Raw genomic sequence first — 26,185 nt, forward strand, 5'->3', positions numbered from 1 at the left:
AATACATCTATCTCTGTTCTCAGTTATGTTTACATCGCTGACTCCCTCTGTCTCATCCACGTTAACCCCATACTTCTTGTTACTTTCTGCTCAGCTCATAGTTGGCTTCATAAACTAGTCTATGTCTGTGGTGTGTGAGAGCCACGATACACCAGTGGTATTGAAAAAGCCGTGCAATGACAGAAAACAGTTTGATGGGCGTAAATGATGCGCAATGAGAGGAAAAAATATGTCACCAAATAGATTGAAACTAAAGTACCAAGTCTGTTTTGAAAATGTAAGAAGTAGAAAGTACAGATATTTGTGCAAAATTGTAATTAGAAAGAGTAAAAAGTTGCCCAAAAAATAAATAGTGAAGTAAAATACTGATACCAGAAAAATCTTCTTAAGTACAGTATGTAACGAAGCATTTGTACTTGGTTACTTCCCACCTCTGATCATTAGCACCCACATCGGCTGCCACTGCTGTTTTTAATTAGCTTAGTTAAAATTCTGATCATTAGGTCATTAAGGGATTGTGATTTCACAAAAAAACAACAGCAACAGTTTAGAAAAGAGTGTGAGAGAGTGCAAATATATCAAGGTTTAAAGAGCATACTTTGGGGTGATGATCTCTAATCAGAGTTTCTGCCATGACCATCAGCTTTATACTCTGTATAGAAACACTTTAAGGGTTTTTCAGGCCATCTGTAGTTTCGCATCATGCACCGTATCAAAATCTCCTTCGATTTCAATTTAAAGAGTGTTTCAGTTCACACCAGCCGTGTCACAGGCACATTAATGAAGCTCAACAAAATAAAGACCATTATATCAGTTATTCCCTGTCTCACTGTCTCATGACATGGTTTTTAATGAGTCATTTTATGATTATAGTTCTACAAGAGCAAGCAAGACTTATGAGCAAATGTGAGCCCTTCATTTATTTGCTTTAGGGTACTTTACATTCTGTCTGTTGTGTTGTGCTTCAGTTTAAATGTTGTGCTATTTAAATAACCATGCAATTACTATTGAGTATTGACGAGATTTCCTTGTTTCTTGTGTTCTTTTATTATGCAGTTGTGTATACTGTAGCAGTGTGGGCAAAATAACAGGGGATTGAGTAATTAAGTGTAAATTAGTAAGTGGGCAAAATGATCTGTGGGGGTTATGATATCTTGCAAATAACTGTATAATCTTAAGATTATACATTTATTTATCTGTCACAAAATAATTGAATACTGTAAATTCCAAAACAGGTTAAAATCAAGTGCCCTGTTGTTGTTTCTCTTACCAGTAGCTTGTATAGGAAAGAAGCTGCGACTTGTATGGTGTGGAATTGTCTGTGTTCTTGATGCAAAGTTTGAAGTTTATTTGATGTGGCAGCTCAAAATCCTGGTTAAAACATGCATTCTAAACAATCTGCTTTTTGGCAAATATATTTAAAAGCTCTGGAAGTTTCTGCACATGTATGTTTACATTTATTTAGACACAGTTGTACCAACAGTGATTTATAAGATGTGCCATCAGCGCAAAGGCAATGATCAAAACATTTATTTGGAGACTCTGTAAACCTTAAATGCTAGAGACTAAAGCTGATTAGTACAAGTGCCAAAGTGGTCTCATTAGTAAGAAATCAGAAGACAAATTTAAGTAGGGAGCTACTGTGAAAACAAATATTGAGAAAGCCAAGAAGTAATAAATAAAAAATATAAATGAAAAATCTAAGAAAAAGAAAACCTTGAAATCATCAACAGGTTGGTCTTAATGTGAAATGAACAGAGGCCTTTGTACATAAAATACAGGCTATATACTGTATGGACCTTTCCACTTCAACCAGTAAATTGCACCAAAAATGCACCAAAATCAACTCTGGGTAGTATTGTCATCTACTAGCTCTTTCTCATTTAATAGAGAGACAATACATCAATATAGTAGTGAAAAATGCACCATTTTCTTTTTTAGTCTTACATGAGTTTTTAGCAGTATTAGCTTAAGCCCACTTGGTAAAATATAAACGAATGACCTTATAAATCACTGTTTTAAGTGCAAGTGTAAATTAGTAAATGGAAAGAATTATCAGTGGGGGGAAATGATAGCTCTAAAACGAGATTTATAAAATTTATTATTAAACATTATCCAATAATATATTTGTCTAAAAAAAAAGAAAATATTTATAATTGATAAGTGAATGCTGAAAATTCCAAAACAGCTGAGGCGTGTATAGTGTAGTTCTTAATGCAAGGCTTGACATTTATTTGACGTGGCAGCTGTAAATCCAGGGTAAGGCATGAATACTGAATAATCTGCTTTTTTGGCAAATGTATTTGAAAGTAGCTTTGAAAGTTTCTGTACATGTCTGTCATTTATTCAGTTGGCACACATTTGTACCTAGGGTGATTTATAAGATGTGCAAAAAGCTTAAAAGCAAATGATCAAAAATTTTTTCTTGAAGAATCTGTAAACCTCAAACACTAAAGCTGATTAGCATAAGTGCCAGAGTGGTCTCATTAGTAAACAATCAGAAGACAAATGTAAGTAGTAATAAGAGGTAGGTAAGTATACAAACTACAATCGAAGAAGACAACAAAGTGTTATCTTAAAAATCATCTGAACGGGTATGTCTCAATGTGAAATAAACAAAGATGAAAAGAGTAGATGAATAAACAGCTATATGGACTAGAGGGGAAACTGAAATGCCTGTGCCTAACCCTTGTATTTTTAAAACTTCAACTAGTAAAAAGCACTAAGAATTAGCTTTAGATCAATGAATATACAAATACATATGTATAATTGTTTTTTTTTAAAAACAGTATAAAAAATAAAAGTTTTTTCAGGGTAATGATCAACATTTTCGCTCATGTTTCGCTCATGGTCAATACGCTGACCTTTTTGCTAGGCTAAACAAAATAGTTGCAATAGTTGCAAATTGTTCTAATTTCAGTCCAAACGATTTCATGAATGTTTGAAGGTTACTATAGTAGAACAGTACCAGTAGCCACTCAGGCCTGTAACTATGTAAATCTGTAATCTGTAAAAGGGTCTTTGAATTGTGCTTGCTTTTATGAGCTTTTATTGCTCTGACTGAGGAAACAAATCACACGTTTTGTTACTCACATTATGCATGCTGAATGTGGATAGGTGGGAAATAACTTTATTACAACTTGCAAATTATTACTTGTAAAGGCACCACAAACACAACATTAGATCTCAGAAGAGAACATGCTCAAAATAAGCAGAAATGACAAGACAGTAGTTTTAAATTAGTTTTTTCGCTTCAGCAAGGAGACAAGTATGCGACCTCAATAGCATAGTCACGTGAGAGAATTGCAAGAGGTTATGAAGCATGCAGCAAGTAGGGAGTTATATGAATGTGTTACTCTATAGTCTGAAACGGTCATATAACATCATAATGCTCTGCAGCACAGATGCTGAGCTTGATATCCAGAATAATGGCAAGATCTGTAGCTATGTGTGCTGCATGGGCTTTCCTGGTATCCAGTGGTTATTGACAGGTCCAGCATGGGGCACTTTTTGCCTGTAGGTATGTCCTGGGATGACTGATATAAATTTCCTAGCAGGTATGAATCCTACGATATTGCAAATATAACAAAATGACATCGACATTACATGACAGTTCTGGTGCTTTTTTGTTTTTCATGCGTTTTTTTGTTAAATTTTTGGTTTAATTTCCCCCTTCTTCTCTGTTAGTTCATTGTTTTTTATAGCTGTTCAAGTATTTGCATTTATTGTGTCTTTCTATTACTTAATCCTAAAGTGTTTCCAGTTGATGCTTTTTGTAATTATGTAATATCTTTTGTTTTTTTGGTGAGTGTTTTTTTTTTTGTTTAGTTTTTACAATGTTTGCTTTTGAGAAGGAAGAAACACAAAGCCTTTGTGCATGTGTGCAATGGTTTGCACATTTTTATTATGCGTTCAACGTGACCTTGTAATATAAAGCATTGCATAACCCTAACAGTTTTGTTGTCAAGCTACTGATAGATATTAGATGAAGGGCTAAATCTAATATCACTATATATCAGTACTCTTTTGTTGATGTTCCATCTCAGGTGATGGAAAAAGCTGTGTTATCTGGACAGCAAGTACAGCCCTAGAACTGACCTTTTCGGAACTCATGTGGTCAAGACTGTGAGGGGATGAATCTGAACCTCTGCAGGCTATTGTGTAATCCTAGATATGATGAACACCAAGTCAGAGTGTATTTTCCAGCAAGTAAGTCAGCAAGAGGAAAGATAAGTACCTGATGATTCACAGTGCTTCTTATTTTACAATGCTAGTCCAATATTCAATGTTCTTGTACTTGTATAATCTTGGTATTATTTGTGGGGGGAAAAGTTGTGGCTGGAAAGAAAAATTAATTCTTTATAAATCTTGTCCACAGCTTTTTCATTGCTTGTCCTTTTCATGTTCTTTTTGCAGCTTTTATTTGTCTCTTCATTTAGAGTCATTGCTTTGGACAGCCAGCTGGAAAAATTTCTTGAAATACTGTGAAGATTTCTCTCTCTGCTAAGTCTTTATTGTCTCTTCTTCTCTACTTCATTTGTGCCCATTTTTTCTTGATTTGTTCTCCCCCCATTTCTGCAGCAATGGCTTGAGACTGCATGCTTTGTTATACAAAATATTGCATTGCATAATATCATTGCAAGACATCCAATTATTCTGTTTTGCAGGCATGAATAAGACTTGGTTTGATTAGTATGTGGATCTTCTCCGAGAAGCAGCTCGTCTAAGGTTACTGAGGTTGTTTCCATCAAAGAAGTCAGGAAACTAATGCTAAGCTGGAACTGAAATGTGCTTCTTATAGTCCAGGGAGTGATCATATAGCAATCTTATTTCAGAGAGAAAAAAAACATTCACAAAGAAATTGCAGCACCATTGTTATTTTATCACTTTCAACCCATTGTGATCAAGAGTATTTCATCTAACTGTAATGCCCCCACCTCGGCTATTCAGACATCTCTGTTATGCTAATACCATCATACAGACTGCTCATCAGATGCTCTAAACCAGTTCTAAAAGGTAAAAACCTGGCCAGCAGGAGCCATCTCTGCTCTTCAGGTACATCGGCAAGTGCATTAATGACATTACCATCTCCAAGACCTTCACCACATGTTCCAACCAGAAGCCGTGGATGGCCGCGGCTCGTGCGATGGTAAAGTCTAGAGACTCTGCCTTTAAAGCAGTGGACAAGACGGCCTTATGAGAGCCATCAGAGAGGCAAAGTGAGAGAAAGAGAATCCATGGCCACTTCCAGGACAGAGAAAACATTCAGGCGATCATGAACTACAAGACAACTTCATCTAATTTTGACACTGATGCTTTTCTCCCAGATGCTCTGAGCAACTTCTGCGCCGGGTTTGAGGTGCAGAACAACGTACAATCAGTACCTGTGTTTTCAAGTGCAGAATTAGTGAATATATATTCAGTATAACATATCCTTGCTTCTTGGTATTTGTGCTCCCTCATATTCTTTATTTTGCTCTAGATTATCATCAGCACCTTAAAGTCTCAATTTCTCTTATTTTGCTCTCTCTTTCACTCCAGAGTTGAGAGGTTTGTCAGCCTTGCTTTAAGCTGCTTCATCAGCCTCCTGTTCCTCGTTGCACCTCAGGCCTTAATATTTTCTCTATCGATAATTCCCTGGGCTCATTTTACACAAGGCCAAAATCAAGCCTTTGGACAACTTGAAATAAAATTGTTTAACTCCCTGGTGTGTCTTAATCTTAAGTTGTTAGTCATCCCGACACATGGAGGTTTCATTCTATGTCAGGGCTTGACCTTTGCCCCATTTCTGATATGTGAGTGCCCTAGGGCTTGAGGCTATATTGAATGTTCTTTGTCCTCCAAGGCTTGTTTCTTGAATGCGCTGTTGGATGTGTAGAGGGCTGTGAGCCCCTGCTGGGTATTGATATTCTGTTCCTGCCACAGAGGTAAAACCGGGTCAGTGCTTCTGAACTGCCCCCCTTAACCTTCAAGCGTTACTTTTTTAGTGTGGAGGCACTAAGCATGTTGACTGGAGATGAGCTCTTCTCTTCTCTTCTCTTCTCTTCTCTTCTCTTCTCTTCTCTTCTCTTCTCTTCTCTTCTCTTCTCTTCTCTTCTCTTCTCTTCTCTTCTTTTCCTTTTTCTGTTATCTTTACTGATTTACTGACAGTACGCTATTGATTTGGACACTCAAACCTCTGATGAACCCTGTTTGCAAGCATTATTTTTGCTCTTCGTTTCATTACTCAGGAACCATGTATTTCTTAGAAATAAATAATTAGAAACCGGAACACTTAGCCTTTCCAAACATCATGCCTTTGTTACAGTACCCTTAAACACTCCACTTTCGAAAAAAACTCATACAAGTACAGCATTGTGTTCAAAACTCACTCCTTACACTTGATAGGATTCCTCTGTTTTTATTCACAATAATGAAAAGAAAATCTATTTTGTTTGTCAGAACCACGGGCCAAGCTTTATTTCAAAGATTTATCTCTGAGTTTATTGACTTTGTTAGTCAAACACTGTCACTGATTCATCACAGCTTCTGAGAAAAAGCACAGGTATGTTAAATTACCTAAAAAATAAATGGCACTTTATGCACACCGTGCTTATTTATTTGCAGTGTTTTGAAAAGTACATTGTGAAGGGGAAATCTGACATGCCTCTCAGTACATATTCCGATGATATCAGTTGTATAGTGAAGAAAGATGCAGGAGACTTCAGTTATTCCCCTGCAGGAGAAAAAATCAATACCAATAACAGGGGTATATCAAGTTATTTCTTATCTGTATATGTATGTCAACAAGAGAAATATATTCACACCTAAGACATAACATAAGCTAAATAATCTGTAAGAAAAATAATATTTATATTATTTATAATATATTGAATTCTGTATTATTATAAACAGATTATAGTGCATTCCCATCAGGAAAAAAACCGAATAAAAACTTTTGACGTGTATTACATTAGTAGCTGTTACTTCACAGAATCACTTGTTGATTTACGCTAGATAGCCAAAAGTTTGTGGACACGCTGACCATCATCCCCATACTTGCTTACTGAGCATGCCAAAAATGATGCGTACAAAAACACGTGTCAAAAATATATTTGTATTTAAAAAACTACCATTTTATTTCTTACATACATAAATATACTATACTGTATATAAAAGATTTGTTCCAATGCTTGATCCAGAATAAAATTAAATAAAAGTTAAATAGCTAAAAAGTAGAATAAAAAACTAGAAATACAATAATATGAATGATATTCGATTTTAATAAGTATAAAACAATAAAACTGCAATAAAATAATTATATAGAATATATAATAAAATAGTATTTAAAAGAAAATTTAATATACATACAAATACATTTATATACATATACACTGCATTTACAAAATAAATAATGATATAGTGTATAAGATATAGTGTGTAGATTTGAGACTCGGGTTCTGCAACTTCAGCAACAATTCAGATCATCTGTAATCAGATAAAGTGCACCTGTCCATGATCCAATACCCAGGAGCCTTTGCTTGAGCTGCAGCACAAAAAGAGAATTGTGATATGACACAGACCTCTACTGACCCCTACAATGTTCTAGATGGTTTCCTGATTCCACCTGCTCTCCAGGTCAATTGATTGCTATCCGCATGCAGCTCTGAGCACAGTTATGCCGTTTGTCTTCTAATGCTGCTGATCATCAGGATCATCTGTGTGGTACAAAGTGTCCCTAAGCCCAGTGCAAAAAAAAAAAAAAAAAACCCTCAGTGGAGCCTTTTATAGAACAGAGCAGATGATTTATTGAGATTGAGAAGTTTCTCCTTCAGGACTTATTGATTCTAAGCTGGCTTAATTCTCCAGGCTGTGCTGGCTTGATCTGCAAGCATCTGAGAGTGGAACAGATTAATGCAACCAATAAATGGATCAGTGTGAAACACAGCCCTCATCTAACCTTTCAGTCAGAATATGAGTATGGCTCCCACGCTTCCCATCTGCTGCCACCTAGGATGTCTTATTCTTGGCTCTGATGGGCAAATCTGTCTTAATTGTTTGGGATTGCAGAGAGAAAACAAACCAGTGGATTTTTTTCATACAGTGGTATTTATATACACTATATTGCCAAAGGTTTTTGAGCATTGCAGTCCACATTTAGTCCTAATTTGCTCTTATATTTCCCGCCACTCTTCTGGGAAGCTGTTCCACTAGATTTTGAGTGAGCTTATGAATATTTGTGTTCATCAATCACAAGGGTGTTATGAAAGGCAGGTAGGTGAGGAGACCTGGGGTGCAGTCAGCATTCCAATTCATCCCAAAGGTGTTCAGTAGGAATGAGATCAGAGCTCTATAGCAGGCCACTCAAGATCTTCCTCTCCAGAGCATGAAAACCAGATCTTTAAGAAGATTTGGTTCCAACATTGCCATGCTGAAACATGTTTGAGTTTTCAAGTAAAAGCTAAATTACATTATAGCACATCTAAAGACATCCTGTACAATTGAGTGCCACCAGATTTGTGGTAACAGTTTGGAAAAGAACCACATATAGCGGCATCCATCCATCCATCCATCCATCCATCCATCCATCCATTGTGATCAGACTGCATCTATCTATCTGATCTATCTAATCCCTCTATTTTTTTTTAACTCTGCCCTCAATCTTCTTTTTCTTTAACTCAGCTGCTTACACCTAAAGTCTGTATCAATTCTTCTGCTTTCCCTTATTATTTCCCTCTTACTGACCCACATTCAGTTGCCCAGCAAAATAAATGTGCAGATGATTCAGCTTTAATTAGACAAGTAAACTTCTCCCAAAGTGTGTCCTTATTCGCATCCATTACAGCTGTAACTTATATAGGTGTACTTCTTCTGGAGTTCAGGGAGAAGTTAAACATTTTTCATCAGTACAAGCAGCTGTGTCACTGCCAAGTCCCGTTGCACCTGCCTTGAGGTGCACCCTTGAGGGATTACTCACGCATTTCTATTAGAAGCCTAGCCACAATTTACTAACCTAATAGCTCCCTTTATGGAGCTCAGGATCCAGCTCATGCCTCGCAGTACTGCTTTAATCTGATATTTTAAATGTAAAGATACCATGAGCCAAACGTGGATAAGTGGCAACGAATAAGCTTATGTCTATGTATGTGACTTGGATCACACAAATTTTTAATTGAATCCTTCTGGAATGACGAACATGCTAATTGTAGATATTGTAATAAGTTTATGAGGAATGACATTGACTTTAAAGGCAAGGACAAAGATTATTGAAAGTCTAATGTCTTTCATCACGTTTTCTGTTTCCTGCCTTTATATGCTCTTGATGTCAAATTCTTTGAACAGTATCTATATAATGCACTGTGGCCTGAACAATCCAAAACATTTTTGCACAAAGTTGATTTTCCCTTTATTTTTTGCTCATAACCACTTATATGATATTTCAACATGCTTGTTTAAAGAAAAAAGTATAAAATATGTGGTATTAAATTACTCTCATCAGTATAAGGTCACATGACTATTGTTGGTTGTAACACGCAGGTGATGGGGCAGGGCGGAAATGACAAGAATAATTTTCCAAAGCAGTGCTCAGAATATATACATTTATTATTTTTGGGTTTTTTTTTTAGATTTTTTTTTTTTACTTTGAGCCTCTGACAAAGCTCCTACAATGATAATCAATATTAAGCTATATTCAAAATTAGACAGCACAAGAGCTCAGCAGCATGTGCCTAGACAAGCTAATTAAAGACAAACACAGAACAGGTGTCTGCAATCAGATAACAAACAAATAATAGGTCAGGGGCAGAGACAGGACCAAAATGCAATAAGGCCAAAGCATAAGCATGTGGCACTTGTCACGGTGGGAACTGTGATGCGAGGAGGAAATCAAAGATATCAGTAATTGGTACCCAGCTGGTACCATTTTAGATGGAATGGCAGATTGTGTCACATTCTAATTTAATGTTATGAAACATTAGTACAGTAGAGTAAAAGTGTGAATCCTGTCCGGTCTCTTGCAATCAATATAAATCAAATATGTAATCAAATAAATACATTTTTGCTGCTGAAATTCATAGATGCCCTACAAAAAAAAAAAATCAAATTTTGTGCATTTTCAGTCACTGTAATCCAAACTGTAGTTTATATGACGAAATCCTGAAACTGCGCACCATCATACCGGCAACATGCCTTAACATTTTGATGATCTTGCTTGTGAACAATGACAAAGGGATTTTTCATTCTGATGGGAATGACATGTTCACTGACACTTACTTTAGGGAGATAAAATAAGGATTCTGAGAAAAGTACAAGCTTTTGCAAGAAATCCAATGTGTTGTGCTGTTTGTACAAATTGTGTTGAGAATGCACTTAGTGGTTTGCAAATATTAAGGATGATTCGAAAAATGATCCAAAACAACTGAGAAAAACTTTAACAAAGAGAGTCAACAAGCATAAATTGGTGAGTTTGTTATTTAAATGTTAATACGTGTTAAAAACACAGATAAATGTTTCATCAAATCATTAAATAAAAATCTGCAAACATTTATTTTCTAAAGGTTAATTGAATGAAATGTGGTTTAAATATGGAACATGCTTCTCAGCCTCGGTTCTGAATTTAACCACAAATATGCTCATTAAGGAGTTGGTCATGTAGGCTGGTATAAACACTGGTCAACAAGAACAGAAACTAATAGCATAACTATAGCGTAGTCCATAATATACTCGTATTAACTTCTGTTCTGTGATGTCAGTTATGGTCCTTATCTAGACATAATTACCTATATTTGAATATAGCCTGTATATTTTCCAATATTTTTAAGACTATCATAGAGCTAATCAAATATTACAATTATAGACATCATACCTGCTTATTTGTAATCATATGATATTTATACACAGGATTTTATTGATGCTATTCATTCAAAACTATACTTTTAATGCTGTATAATACTTTCCATACTATAAAATATACGCTATATATTGTGTCTCCTTAAAATGTTACTGACATTTGTTAGTTAACTAATTAACACAACATGCTGGAAATACTTTCCTATTTGGTTTCTGAGTATGAGAGCATACATACCCCTAATAATCACAGTCATTAGCTCTGTGGTATAATTCTGTTCACACGGAACTGAATACAATTTGAATTAGAAAGATGTTTTGGGACGAGAGCAACACCCCGTCTCTTATTTTACACTTCATCATGTCATTCTTTATCTTATTATATGCTCAGTCTTTGCATTTGATCTCGGCAACAGTTCCTCACACACCAGGAATGCTGATTCCAGGATCAGTCTACATTCAGCACTGCAGGAAAGCTAGACTGCTGCCAGCTCCACTTAATTAACTAAAAAGAAAGGGATAAAACTTGATTTGATGGTTTCACTGATCATCACAGCATTTCCAGTTCATTCTGCTTTGCACAAACTCAATACCGATTTTCTAAAAACAGGAGCTGTTCTCCCTCAAGGCGTCACTCCCCAGGGCTCAGAATATCAACTGATGCCTTGATCAAAGATATTGATGAATAAATTACATTACACCACAAATCGACCTAAACAAAAAAAAATCTAGTTGTCTGGAAAAGGTTTTTTTTAAGGACAAAGGACTTCACAGCTATCTGTGTGTCCCCATGTGTCTAAATATCCAGGCTGTTTGCTGTGGGTCCATTTAATTCTGGTGCAGATTAAATCCCACCAGAGTGTGAGGCTTGACAGGCCAGCGCTAATGCTGATCCAATCCGTCACTGCTCCTTCAGCCATTTTAACCTGTGGCGCGACAGCGATCCAAAGGCTAAAGCAGCTCGTGCCAGCAGACAGCACTGCATACTCCTGCATACATACTTACTACTTCTTTCACCTCTCTATATCACAGATGCAGATGTCATCATTTTCTGTTCATAACCTGATTATTAAAATGCACAGTCCATTTTTCTTTAATCTGAGAACCAAGGGATCGCTTTCAGATTACAGACTGCACACAACATCTTTGCAAGAAATCTTCCTCCTATATAGGGGGTATACCTGAAGAAGAGCTGACATGCAATTCTGTTACAGTTTTTCAAGCACAAAAACAAATTGGATCTGAAAAAGAAAGAAAAATCCTCTTCATATAAAACCCTTATATGGTATTCTGTATATAAGATTCGTATTGTTCCGTGGTGCAGAAATACGCACAGTGTTAAGTTTGTCTTCATCATAATAGAAAGAGAGTTTTACATTTACATTTACATTTGCGACATTTAGCAGACGCCCTTATCCAAAGCGACGTACAAAAGTGCATTGAATCTCTAGCAATGAATAAATCTACACTGGTACGCTAGATTACGAACTTAATATAAATATAACTCTTGAATTCTACAAAGCAAACTTGGAAAATGCTAATTTAAGTGTTTCAGGAAGAGGTAGGTTTAACCATCGCTTAAAGATAGACAGGGAATCCGCTGTATGGACATCTAGGGGAAATCCATTCCACCACGTTGGTGCCAGAACAGAGAAGAGCCTTAAAGTATACTTACCTCTCATTCTGAGAGAAGGTGGTACCAGTGCTGGAGGATCTCAGACAGCGTGGTGCAGTGCGAGATGTGATGAGGTCACTAAGGTAAGATGGTGCTGGTCCATTTTTGGCCTTGTAGGCAAGAATCAGTGTTTTGAATCTGATGCGTGCAGTTACTGGAAGCCAGTGAAGGGAGCGCAGCAGTGGGGTGGGGTGGGAGAACTTGGGCAGATTGAACACAAGTCATGCAGCTGTGTTTTGGATCATTTGCAGTGGATGAATAGCGTTCAGGGGAAGACCTGCCAGCAGAGAGTTGCAGTAGTCGAGTCTTGGAATGACAAGAGACTGAACAAGCACCTGGGCAGCCTGTGTGGACAGAAATGGTTAAATCCTTCGAAAGTTGTAGAGAAGAAATCGACAGGAACGAGCCACATTAGCGACAATCTTTTGAATTTCTTTTTGAATTTTTTACATTTTAAATTAATTGCATTATGGATAGAGATAATGATGTTGAAATAAGATGCAGTAAGATGATCATTTGATCACAACTGTTTGTTTTTTTAAATCCTGACTGGGATTTGCTTTGAGCTTTTCTTCCAGCCTGTCAGTCTAGAAAGAGCAGCTGAAGGTAGAGCATGGATTAAATGAGGTCAATCCCTTACAGAAGTCTTAAAGCTGGGTGTCACATTTTGGCATCCACAGCAGGGTCTCACCATTATAATAGTCATGATATTGTCTCTCTGCTTCATTTCTTTAGTACAGGAGCAATCAATTATAAAGGTCAGATCGCATTATGTTCCCACATAAAATGCTAACATCAGTTACCATTTAATGTTTATTAATAATTTATTTCTGGCTATAAATAATAAAGATTTTCCTGTTACAGACTACCACCAAGGGCACTGAACAGACAAGACATATCTGCAGGTTGTTCCAAAATTATTTATAAATAGGAGAAATTTGCTTTTTTGTTTGTTTGTTTGTTTGTTTGTTTGTTTGTTTGTTTGTTTGTTTTTTAGCAAAATGTAACTTCATCTGCAAAGCATCCGGTACATGATTGACAATACTTTGTAAACACAAACTGATTTATCTCTCCCACTCATGATGAACTTGAGTTAGCACATCTGGTGTTATGCGAGGAATGCATAGCAAACTGTTCTTTGTGCTGCACACTGCAGACATGTGGCAACGCCCAAAGGCATTCTTAAAAGCTGTCTATAAAAAGATAATAGTATGGAAATAAAACTATGGAAAGTATAAAACCTTTTGGAAGGCATTTTTTTTTTTTTATGTTGGTGAGATCACCTACTGTATGTATGTATGTATGTATATACAGTACAGACCAAAAGTTTGGACACACCTTCTCATTCAAAGAGTTTTCTTTATTTTCATGACTATGAAAATTGTAGATTCACACTGAAGGCATCAAAACTATGAATTAACACATGTGGAATTATATATGGAATTATATACATAACAAAAAAGTGTGAAACAACTGAAATATGTCATATTCTAGGTTCTTCAAAGTAGCCACCTTTTGCTTTGATTACTGCTTTGCACACTCTTGGCATTCTCTTGATGAGCTTCAAGAGGTAGTCACCTGAAATGGTCTTCCAACAGTCTTGAAGGAGTTCCCCGAGAAATGCTTGGCACTTGTTGGCCCTTTTGCCTTCACTCTGCGGTCCAGCTCACCCCTAAACCATCTTGATTGGGTTCAGGTCCGGTGACTGTGGAGGCCAGATCATCTGGCGCAGCACCCCATCACTCTCCTTCTTGGTCAAATAGCCCTTGATGCCTTCAGTGTGACTCTACAATTTTCATAGTCATGAAAATAAAGAAAACTCTTTGAATGAGAAGGTGTGTCCAAACTTTTGGTCTGTACTGTATGTATGAAAACCTTTGGGACACCTTGTATTTTGAATTTGAAGCAGAAACAATGAACACATTCTTATTTTTGGATTTTATAGTTGCTGTTTGTGTCACCTTTTTTTTTTTTTTTTTATCATAAGTTGGTTAATTATACCTTAGAAGGTGAAAGAAACAAAAAATCTGTAAATGTTTGTGAGCTGCCTTCGGCTAATATTGTAATTGGCATAAAGGCATCTGCTACAGACCAACAGTCAGATTTTGTATGGTTGATCAGAAAAAAATGCAGGGTGAGATGTCGCAATATAAGGCATATCATCTTTTACATTAAAAGTAAAAAAACATATCTGAGGATTTGTTCTTATCATTAAAAAAGAAAAAAGTATCCTGCACAGTAACATGCATGTATGATAAAAAAGTATTATTAAACCTTATTGAATTAAAATGCATTTGCATTTCACATATCCTGTAGCAAATATACTGTATATAATGTTCCTGATAGGATGATGATATTCTGACAGTGGGCTTAATGCTTGCAGGTGTCCTGTGCCTTGTAATGACAAAAAATATTTTCAAGCTGTAAGTTCTGGAGAAGTTATAAAGTAATTGCCAGTGTTTACCAGTGTATGCTTTTGGAGAAACATGCAGTGTTCTCAGGCTAATGTCAAAACTTATTTTACTAATTTAGCTAAATTAATTATGTGGGACAAATTGCAAGACAAAATGGTTCCACTGAGCCGCAGGGTTCTACCTGCCACTTCAACAGGAACTCCTATTAGTCAACAAAAAGGATTCGGATGCCACATAAAATAGAGCAGAGTGAAAGAACATTGCATGGTCTTTTTTTTACTCTTCTCCTGTTCAGTTCTGATGAGCCAGGGCACACTCATTCCTGATGAGTTCTTGATGAGTTCTGCTGCTGTAGTCCATCAATGTCAAGGTCTGGCATGTTGTGCATTCTGATATGCTTTTCTGCTCACCATGGTTGCAAAAAGTGCTGCTTTTGGGTGGTTAATGGTGTCTCTCCTGTCATCTCACACCAGTCTATATATTCTTCTCAAAACCTGTGCATCAACACATTTTGACCTGGAGAACTGGATGTTCTCGTTTTTATTTTCCACCATTCTGTGTAAACTTAGGAGACTGCAATGTGTGCAAAATCCCAGATCAGCAATATCGTAAATGACGAACGCGCCCGGCTGGCACCAACAAGCGAACAAGAATGCCACTGTCAAAGTCACACAGAACACTCTTTGACCCATTGTATTGCTTGATGTGAAGCAAAACAAATGTCTTCAGCAGTAGTGCATTTCTTGACAGTTTTGAGAATACAATAAAAAAGAGAATATATTTGATGAAAAAGATTTGCCTCGCACTTATTATTTATTTATTATTTTATATATGATTATTTTTTGTTTCTTTGTTTATTATTACCATTGACCTGCTGTCATGTTCACTCGTGAATCCGAAATGCAACATTTCAGTAAAATAATTTAATACTCAGTAAAGGGTGCTTGGATGTTTTGCCCTAATTACATATTTCCTCTGTTCCTGCATTAATCATACGCTACTCAATAATGTAGCGTGTTAGTATATTAAAGTGATTTAAATAACCTAATGTTCTTCTTTGTATCGTGTCAGCTATATTCCTGCTAGGCAGCTTTATGACTTTATTATTACTCCTTATTTTTGTAATTATGTCTTGAATATGTTTAATAAACAATTTTAGCTTGAGAAGGATGGAATAAAAGGATCTTTCTTTGTAAAGCTATTTAAAATAGGCCTGGATTATATGAGCTTGCTTTGTGGAATAAACCCCTGGGTGTTTAGCCACTAATGATTTGTTTTTTGTATTTAAAAAAAAAAAACCCAAAAAAAACAAAAGCCATTAAAGAAATGTGCTTCTAATGCTGTTTATGAACAAAAGGAATAGAAAATCTTTGATAGTTCTTTCCAAATACGTTTTTAATCCCTTTAGTTTTACCCTTCTTTCTGTTATCCTCTTAATTCTTTTCCTCTTGTGAGCGTGTGTGTCTTGAAGTCAATCAAAAGACATTCATTTGCATGTTTTCTTTACCTTACTAATTCTGACCTTGTGTGACATCGAATGAATTATCTTATTTCCAGACTTTCTTTCTCAATTTCTAAAGAGTTTTTACATGATTTGAATCTATACAAGGATTCGTGAATTTGTGAAACATTTATACCATAATAGTATATTAGTATATTAATAATAATAGTATATTCGTTGATTTTGCTTAGTCGTTGTAAAATAATTGTAATCAATAATTATGTTGTTAAAAAAGATATATATAACTCCATATTGAAAGATTTTAATATTAATCTTCAACATGTGATCTTCAAGACAAGGAATTAATTTATTTTTTGTTCAGTTCATTTGTTTTCAAATACAAACAAAAGCTGATAAATGATATGAAATCCTCTTGTTGGTTTAAACTAATTCATTATATTGTTGGTTTATTTTCTCCTTCTGTACATTACCCCCAGTGCTTTTGACTGCCCAGTGATAGTAGTGCCAGTTGAATTAACCCCCAATTCATCTTTAATGAAAGAGAGTAATCTAAATGAGAGTGCTGCAGCAGTGCTTCAGTCTGCCCAGCTCTCACTTTTGCACCTGTACACTTTGTTCAAACAGACCAGCTTCCAGAACACCAGCACAGAGCTTATGATCTGGCAGATTGCATAAATAGCATTTGTTGTCTCTACTACTTCTAGCTTGCCAATAAACATTGACATTGAATTAGGTGCATTTTTTTCTCTCTTAATAAACACTAAAATTACACTAGCAATCAATAATAGGAATAATTAAAATGAATCAACAACCAAAGCAGTAGCACCATCATCTCTAAACACATGACAAATATTTCCATATAATCATATTTACTGTGTTTTAGGGTGGAGTTTTTTCCTTGAGCCTCACTTATTGAATTATTAAGTTGCCTCTGTCAGATGCCTCTCAGTCTGCTGATTTGAATATGGACATTTGTATCGATTAAACACTCGTGCTTCTGGAGCAATTAAGGATGAAAAAAAAAAAAAAAAGACGAGTCTCTCAAGCAGTGGCGTCTGTTTATATGTTTTGCATAACAGCCCGCAGTCTGAAAAGCTTTACATTAAGGTGCATCTCCTGTTTAAAGATTTATAAGTACTTAAAGAATTTGTCCATTCCCAGCATTACTGCTCTGCACAGACACAGATATTCTCTCGACTCAAGATTGCAGCAGGGATGTTTCATAATTTAGCATTTTTAAATATTCCTGTATCCGGTGTTCTACTCATTAAACAAAGCCATTAAAATTTTTTTCTGCTGATATGTTTTCATACCCATAATTGGCTGCAAATGGCCTTCTTATCATGAATGACCATGAAGTAAACTTGTTTGAGGTGGTGACTTCATAAACAACAACAAAAACAACAAAGGACCTCCCAAAGGCCCTTTGCAAATGAACATGAATGAAATTAATGAAACTGATATATATTTAATATGTTTTTCAACTTGCCATTACATTTATTATTCCCGGTTATACTTATTATATTAGCTTTATGATTTCAAATGTATATCGTTTCACAGGCTCACTATAGCAGGCGTATCTTATATCCAGCTCATAACTAAAATCAGAAGCCTCACATTTTGAAATATATAATTAGTTTTCATCTAATAACCGCAGGAACTGCTTTAAACCCAATACACACTGAATGAATACATCAAAAATTCCAAAATCATGTTTATTCCCCATAGAACTTTTTTTCATATAACTATAAGGACATTATTCCAGGCACATATCCTATTGTGAACCACACCTGCCTCATTTTCTGGGTATTTGACAATCAAATGAAAGTGCTAACGAACAAACACGTCATATGTAAACACAAGTTCATAGTCATTACCCACTCAGACTGTCTTATTGGTTTAATTAAATACCACATATCCGCTGAGGAACAAGAACAAAACCTTTCAAATTAAGACTTTAATATGGAGCAATCATTCCAGGCATTCTAGAAGTGCTGGCTGAGATGTAGAGAAGGGTTTTAGCCCAGATCTCTCACTTACAGTTTGTTGTTTGCGGACTGACACACATTTCCAGTCCTGGGTGGTAATCATATTAAATGGGATGGAAGCAATCTAATAAACAGCAGTAGTCTAAAAATTCAATTATTAGGGAAGATAAGCAGATGCATTTGTGTTTTCTATTTTTTTAAGTGTTTCATTACTTGCAAAACTTGTGATAGAAGAGTATCTGCAAGAATGAAAGGGAAAGTTTATAGGACTGTGGTGCGACCTGCGATGTTGTATGGATTAGAGACAGTGGCATTGAGTAAGAGACAGGAGGTGGAGCTGGAGGTAGCAGAGCTAAAGATGTTGAGGTTTTCGTTGGGAGTGACGACGATGGACAAGATTAGAAATGAGTTTATTAGAGGGACAGCACATGTAGGATGTTTTGGTGACAAGGTGAGGGAGGCGAGATTGAGATGGTTTGGACATGTGCAGAGAAGGGACATGAATTATATTGGTAGAAAAATGCTGAAGATGGAGCCACCAGGTAGGAGGAAAAGAGGAAGGCCAAGGAGGAGGTTCATGGATGTGGTGAGGGAAGACATGCAGGTAGTTGGTGTAAAAGAGGCAGATATAGAGGACAGGGTGGTATGGAGACGGATGATCCGCTGTGGCGACCCCTAATGGGAGCAGCCGAAAGAAGAAGAAGAAGATTACTTGCAAAACTGGTGTTATGGTATAGTGCCAATAAGGTGACATTATTTATCAGCCCCAGCAAGTCACATTTCTCAAGCTCTCTCACCATGTGTTTCACTTTATTTTGATCAGCATCACTATATGTAGTTCTAGTTTTTCACTATCTGGTTGTCAGGTTTTGTTGTAATGGCCTTGTGTTGTCTTGCATGCCGCAGTATCAACCATAGTCTTTTTATTCTTTGCATTGTAACCACAGTTCTTGGCTCCACAAAAATCCAAATTAAATCAATTGTAAGGCATTTACTTATGGTACATGCAATGGTATAGATTATCTTTTAATCATTGAAGAGGATAAAAGCCCATTTGTACCAGCTTTCCCTGCATGGTACTCTACCTATCTTTTCTCCCTGTGTAATCAGCAAATTTTCCTGGCACACACTTTCATCGTTATACATTTTATGATTGCTTACAGATTGGTGTTGCACACTGGAACATTTCACAAGAACTAAATCTCAGTGTATAATGCACTATTTTAAAAATGAGAGCCACTGATGCAGCAGGTTTGCTCCTGAGCTGCACCATTACTGTCAGAGTAAAGTAATTCAAAATTTAAGGTCAATTTAGAATTGCTGAATGTGCAATACTGAAAGTTGCTCAGTTGTTTTGTAAATAATCACACATAAATTATTTATTATAGACTGCAAATTTAATGTGCGTGATGCACATGATGTGTTACCCAGTGGTCTAAGATTCCAACTGGACTATTTGGCTCAGCCAAATAATGTGTGCAAATGTGTGGCATGTTTTTTTTTTTTTTTTTTTTTTTTTAGCAAATGCATGTTTTCCCCAGTGGGTTTCAGGTTTTGGAATAGGAAACATGAAAATGGAATTTTATTAAAACATAATTTTAGAACTGTGATAAATGTTTGCTGGCAAATAAACTGAAATAAATCAATTGGGAAAAGCTGTACAGAAGTTCGAGTACAAAAAATGATCCACCATTAAATAATAACCCTTTAGGAATGCCCACTTACTGATCTTTCTACAAGATGGAGAGTCCTTTTTTATAATATTGAGCTAGACTCTGTGATTAGATGGATGGATGGATAATTGGATGGAAGGCTGCATGGATGGATGGATGGATGGAAGGATGCATTAACAATCCACAATGATCCACCATTAAATAATAACCCTTTAGGAATGCCCACTTACTGATCTTTCTACAAGATGGAGAGTCCTTTTTTATAATATTGAGCTAGACTCTGTGATTAGATGGATGGATGGATGAATGGATGGAAGGCTGCATGGATGGATGGATGGATGGAAGGATTCATGGATGCATGGATAAAAAGATGGATGCAAATATTTAAATTGTAACAGCCAAAGTACACAAAATATTAAATGCACCTAATCACATGTTTGCACAGTGTAAAGACATATGTTTTGTCAAGCTGAAAACAAGTGGAACCAAGGCTGAACTTAGTGAAAAGGCAGATCAATATTTATTAAAAAAATAAAAAATTAATGGAAACAAAAACTAGGCATTCAAATTAGGCAAAGGGATAATTATTTGATAGTGATATTGTTTCTATGCATCTTTATGGGCTTTTTTTAGCTTTACCATTAGCTTTAGTTTTGGCACAGTGGTAAAGGTGAAGATAAATGGCTATTGATCTGAAGGTCACTTGTTCAAGCCCTGGCATTGCCAAACTTCCTCTATCACACTCTTGAACAAGGCTGTTAGCAATGCTCGTGGCTAACCCTGCATCTTGACTCCAGGTTCTTAACAAGCTATGATATGCAAAGCAAAGATTTTCACTTTGCTGTTCTCCTTTATGTGACATTGCAGGTTATCTTCTTCATAGTTTGTTCTGTGAATTCTGCCTTGAGAAAAGCATTCTAAAGTCTGCATAAATCATCCCCAATGCGTCCTCACACACATCGGTGCAATGGGCAGAAATGTTCAGAATTATTTATTTTCCTCTTTTCTGTTGCTGTCTGCATTGAGTTTAGACTCAGTTCCGTGATGTGCTAGCTTTCCTGTCCAGATTATTAAGGTACTTGCTGTCCCCTGCAGTGATGCTGCCCCCTCAACAGACCACAGCAGACTGATAAAATTGTAGGTGAGTCACACATTGACCAGAGCCTTCTTGGAAATAAAAAGCTTGCTCTTGCCTTTCCTGTAAAGCACTGGTTGATCCTTCGAGGCGTGATTCTATGCTGGTTAGTCCCTGGGTAGCAATCCTGGTTAGAATCTGGGTCATTTTGGTGGACATGGTGGCTCACCGCTTTGGGCTTAGATTTGTAGGTCGAAATACCAACAGCACCAATCTAACACTGATGGGTTTTGTGCAAAGCCTTTAGCCCTCAACTATCAGTTGTATTCTATTTCCATCATATGTCACTTTGTAAATGATTTAAATGCTCATAACCTCATTTTGAAAAAACCTTTGGATTCTATGAAACCAAGGAGGTGATGCTTATCAATGTGAGATAACATGTCATGAACTCCATGCTTCTTTGGAGGTTTTTTTTACTATAAATCACTGTCTGCAATTCCTTGAAATGTAACAAACAAATAGGTGTCAGCGTTCCCTCACTTGTGCTGAAAAGAAGCAGGTATCGTCGGCAGCTTTATTTTGACAAAATGTCAGAGACAACCCTGTCCTTGCGTGCAAGATGAGGAGCAACAAGTTTTTAAATAGGCTTGCTTATTGCTTATGGCAATCAATCCTTTAAGTCTCATTTCCCCTCAGATGTATTTACTCAGAATCCGGGTAGTAAATAACTGGAGGCAACCAATCGCTTATGTTATCTATAATAGGCAGTTGTGTAATAGTAATTCAAGGTGACTGTGTAATGCTGAAAACATTTTGGCACACATTCAAGGAGCTTTACTGGGAATTGATCAAACCCTTTGGATGATTTATAATGTGATTTTAGATCATATCACATGCCCAGTCATGCACATGCCTAGTCTTGATGTATTTATATTAAACAATTCCATGGCCAGGATGAATGAAATTACCAAAACCACTTTGCTGCCTAGAATCTGGTGTCACATAGGGCAGTGGTTAAAATGTACAAAACAGGATTACTCTCAGTGATAATTCCATGATTGTATTGCCTATATCTGGGATGGATGACTTTCATATTGGCCATTAAATAAAAACACATACACTATATGGGCGAAAAAAGTAAACCCTGAGACACTTGACTTTTCCAGCCATGTGTTTTTCCTTTCAAACTGATTCCAAAAATTGCATCAAACTAATATCACTCTGCATCAATACCTTACTTTACTAATGTCCTTGTGGCTGAATGAGCACAAATTTCTACAACCACACTCCAAAATCTAGTGGAATATCAGAAGATTGGAGGTAATTATAACAGCAAATGGGAACTAAGTGTGAAATAGGATTTTCAAAAACATGTACATAATTTTTTTACCATATAGTGTGGATATAGTGTGGGAAAATAATTATTTTATTTATTTTATTTATTTATTTTATAGTTTTTGAGTTTACCCCTTACAAAGAAATGAACAGTCTAGAATTTTTATGGTAGGTTCATTTTAACAAAGAAAGACAGAATATTAAAATGAAATCTATAAAAACACCTTTAAAAAAAAGTTTATAAATTGATTTGTATTTAAATGGGTGAAATGAGTATTTGATCCCGAACCAACCAGCAAGAATTCTGACTCCCACAGACCCAAATTGGTCTTGTCCCTTTTAGAAAGTGTATAAAAGACACTCTCGTCACAGAATCAACCTCTTCCATTTAAACCTCTCCACCACCATGGGCAAGACCAAAGAGCTGTCAAAGGACATCAGGGACAAATACCTTAGTAAGAAAGAGACCACTGTTTGCACAATAATTCAAAAATATAAGAAATACAAGATTAATCTGCCCTCGCTCTGGAGCCTAATGCAAAATTACACCTCATGGGGTAAGGATGATTTTGTGAAAAAATGCTTGGTTTGGGATAATGTGATGTGGTTAGATGAGACCAAAATTAAACTCCTGGTCTCAGCCAGAACACTGAAGATGGGTCGTGGACGGGACTTCCATCATGACAGTGACTAAAAACATATGGCTAAGGCAACAGTCTGATGGTCTTGTAGCCCATTCCAGCCTTGTGCAGGTCTACAATCTTTTCCCTGTTGTCCTTTGACAGCTCTTTGGTCGCGCCCATGGTGGTGGAGAGGTTTAAATGGAAGAAGTTGATTCTGTGACGGGGTTTCTTTTATACACATCAGGAGTTGATTCTTAAAAGTAAAGGACTAATTTGAGTCTGTGGGAGTGAGAATTCTTGCTGGTTTGTTTCACACGATCAAATACAAAGGAATTTATAACCTTTCTTTTAAGAGTTTTTGTATGGATTTATTTTTTATATTCTGTCTGTCTCTGTTAAAAAACCTACCATAAATATTCTTGACTGTTCATTTTTTTGTAAGGGGGTAAACTTACAAAATCAGGAGGGGATCAAATAATTATTCCCTTCACTGTACTTCATGACTGATGTTGCTATATTGCTCTCTGTCTGAGACATGACTTGAGTGGCGGTCACTCCTTCTGCTCATGGAGTAATGATGTCTGGGAACTTTTCCAGATGGCAGTAAAGATTACTGTTTAATAAAACCCTTATATAACTATGAATTATGTCTATATCTATAGTTCATGACTCTTAGTAATTGGACAGTGACATAAAGTTTTTATTTGTATTGACCGGCACATTGCGTTGTAATTGAAAACATGAGGGTGATAGTAAAGATGTCATCTGTAAGTTAAAGATGCATTTTCAATCACTAATCCACATATAAATCACACTGCCAAAAGATTTGCAGGCATATACGAAACATAATGGGTTTTATTTAGACTTATATTCATGTGTGTTATCTATGTTTCTTTGATTTGCAGAAAGAAAATATTAAGTAGCTGAAAATGAACACTGTATTTATGTGTGTGTGAAACTTTACATGTTATTTTGGTGGGTCTGAGTAACAACCCGAGCATGCGGGTTATTACTTACCGGTCTATTTATGACAACGCAAAAGACCAGCGAATGCTATTTTTATTTTATTTATTTATTTATTTATTTATTTATTTTTACTAAGCTTGCCCTCCAGCAGAAAATGATTCTGTTATGTTTCTGTACCAGCTGACTCTGTGGGTTTGGGAAGATCGGTAGACCCATGTGCAGGAGCTTAGTGATGTAATTACACTACACTCCATGCAACCAATGTGCAATTCAAAATGTTTCATAATTGATATATACAGTATTTATAGCAATTCAGGCAGATACAGATAGGCATAAGCCACATGCCTCATGCCATCTGATCTACATGTCTAATGACTGGGACCTCTGCTGGAGCTGAAGTATCAATGTCATTAGTAAATACTGTAGTAATACTGTAATACTGTACACACCAAAACAAAAACAGTATAATAATGCATAAGCTGAAGTACATATTGTGTAATATGTGTATATTATTAAAAAAAAACTCTGTATAATTGTGTATAAGCCAAAAAGTACAGGTTGTTGTTTTACTGATAACGTGCAATGACTGAAGAATTTCCTATGTCAGAAAACATACAGCTGGCAAAGTGCTGACACTGGAATCTCTATCCATTGTTCTAAATATCTGATTCCATCCAGAAATTAATTATATCAACAATTACACCCATTTGAATGTAATACTTGTATGGTGAATGTGGATCACACACTATACAAGTGCCTCTGTAAGTTGTTACAATAGAAATGATCAGTGTTGGACAGAAACAATGTAATTTGTTACTGTACTTAAGTAGCTTTCTATTGTATCTGTACTTTTAATTAAGTATTTTTATTTGGGTAGACTTTTACTTTAACTTCCCTACATTTTAAAGTCAAATATCGTGCGTTTATTTTAGCTACATTTTGCTAAATCAGTAATTTCTTCTTATTTATAAGTGGATAGAAACATAACTGGTCAAGTACGCAACAAGCCACCAATCAGGGTAGAGTTTTTAATCTGTTTTGAACTTGATTGCTGCTTGGTGGTATCTACTTAGCACAACCATACAGTTTAACAGCAAGCCAAACATTTTGAGAGGATAAATGATGAAAGAAAACTCCTCACTCTAACTTGCCACAACACCTGTGGCCTTATTTGCGAGATCTTTTTTTGTTGTTGTTTAAGTAGTTGAGAAGTTTGGTTTTGGGCTCATGATAATTGTAATGGATATTAATCTGTGTTTGACTTATTAATATCATCATCATCATCCTCTCCCGCTTATCCGTAATTCGGGTCGCGGGGGCAGCAGTCTAAGCAGATTCCCCAGACACTTCTCCGTGTCCAGGGATCGGGCTGTATCCCTACTTTAACTCAAGTACATGCTTTGTGTACTTTGTTTACCACTAAATATGATCATCCTGTTTGCTATAGGAATCTGTGGCTGGTTTGGAGAAGCAGCTATACATCTTCTACAAGTCAGATTGTGTGATTTTTATTTCAGTTCTGTGTCTGAATTCATCCGTGTATTATAGATTGATGTTACTGAATGTAAATGAATTATAATACAGTTGAAAATTCATTAAAAGAAATGGCCTGAAATTCATTGAAAATATAAATTGTGAGTGGTTGGTGGAGCAGGAAGTGGGAGTGTTGTAAAACTGATATATTGCATCATTACTTCTTTTTATGGATTTTGTATTGTACCACGATAAAGACAAGACAGGCATTCCTTCTACTGTGCTCTTTTATATGGTGGAAAAATTCTGAGGTATAGAAACTGAGTACAGTTTCTATTCAAGATCAGCATTTTATTTATTTTTTACTCAGATCTTCCTATGCTTTCATCATCCTATTTTCATGCAGTTTGTGAAACTAGGACCTGCTCAGTGGCTCAGGTGCTTTGCTGTGATTTATTTCTCTTGAGCTTTGGCTCAGCTTTCATGCATAGCTGTAGCATTGCTTAGGTATTTGGCCTTCCTCAATAAGTTAGTGTGGTTTTGCCTTAGCTTCCAAGTGTATAAAAAATGCATGGGCCGTTTGTAGGTGGCATGCTTTATTCTGAGCCCCTTTTAGCGTTCGGAGTTCATAAATGTTGATTTAGAAACGGCATGGGATTATTTATAGTCTGGTC

This window comes from Silurus aristotelis (assembly GCF_946808225.1).
Source record: "Silurus aristotelis genome assembly, chromosome: 5".
In the NCBI taxonomy this organism is placed as follows: domain Eukaryota; kingdom Metazoa; phylum Chordata; class Actinopteri; order Siluriformes; family Siluridae; genus Silurus; species Silurus aristotelis.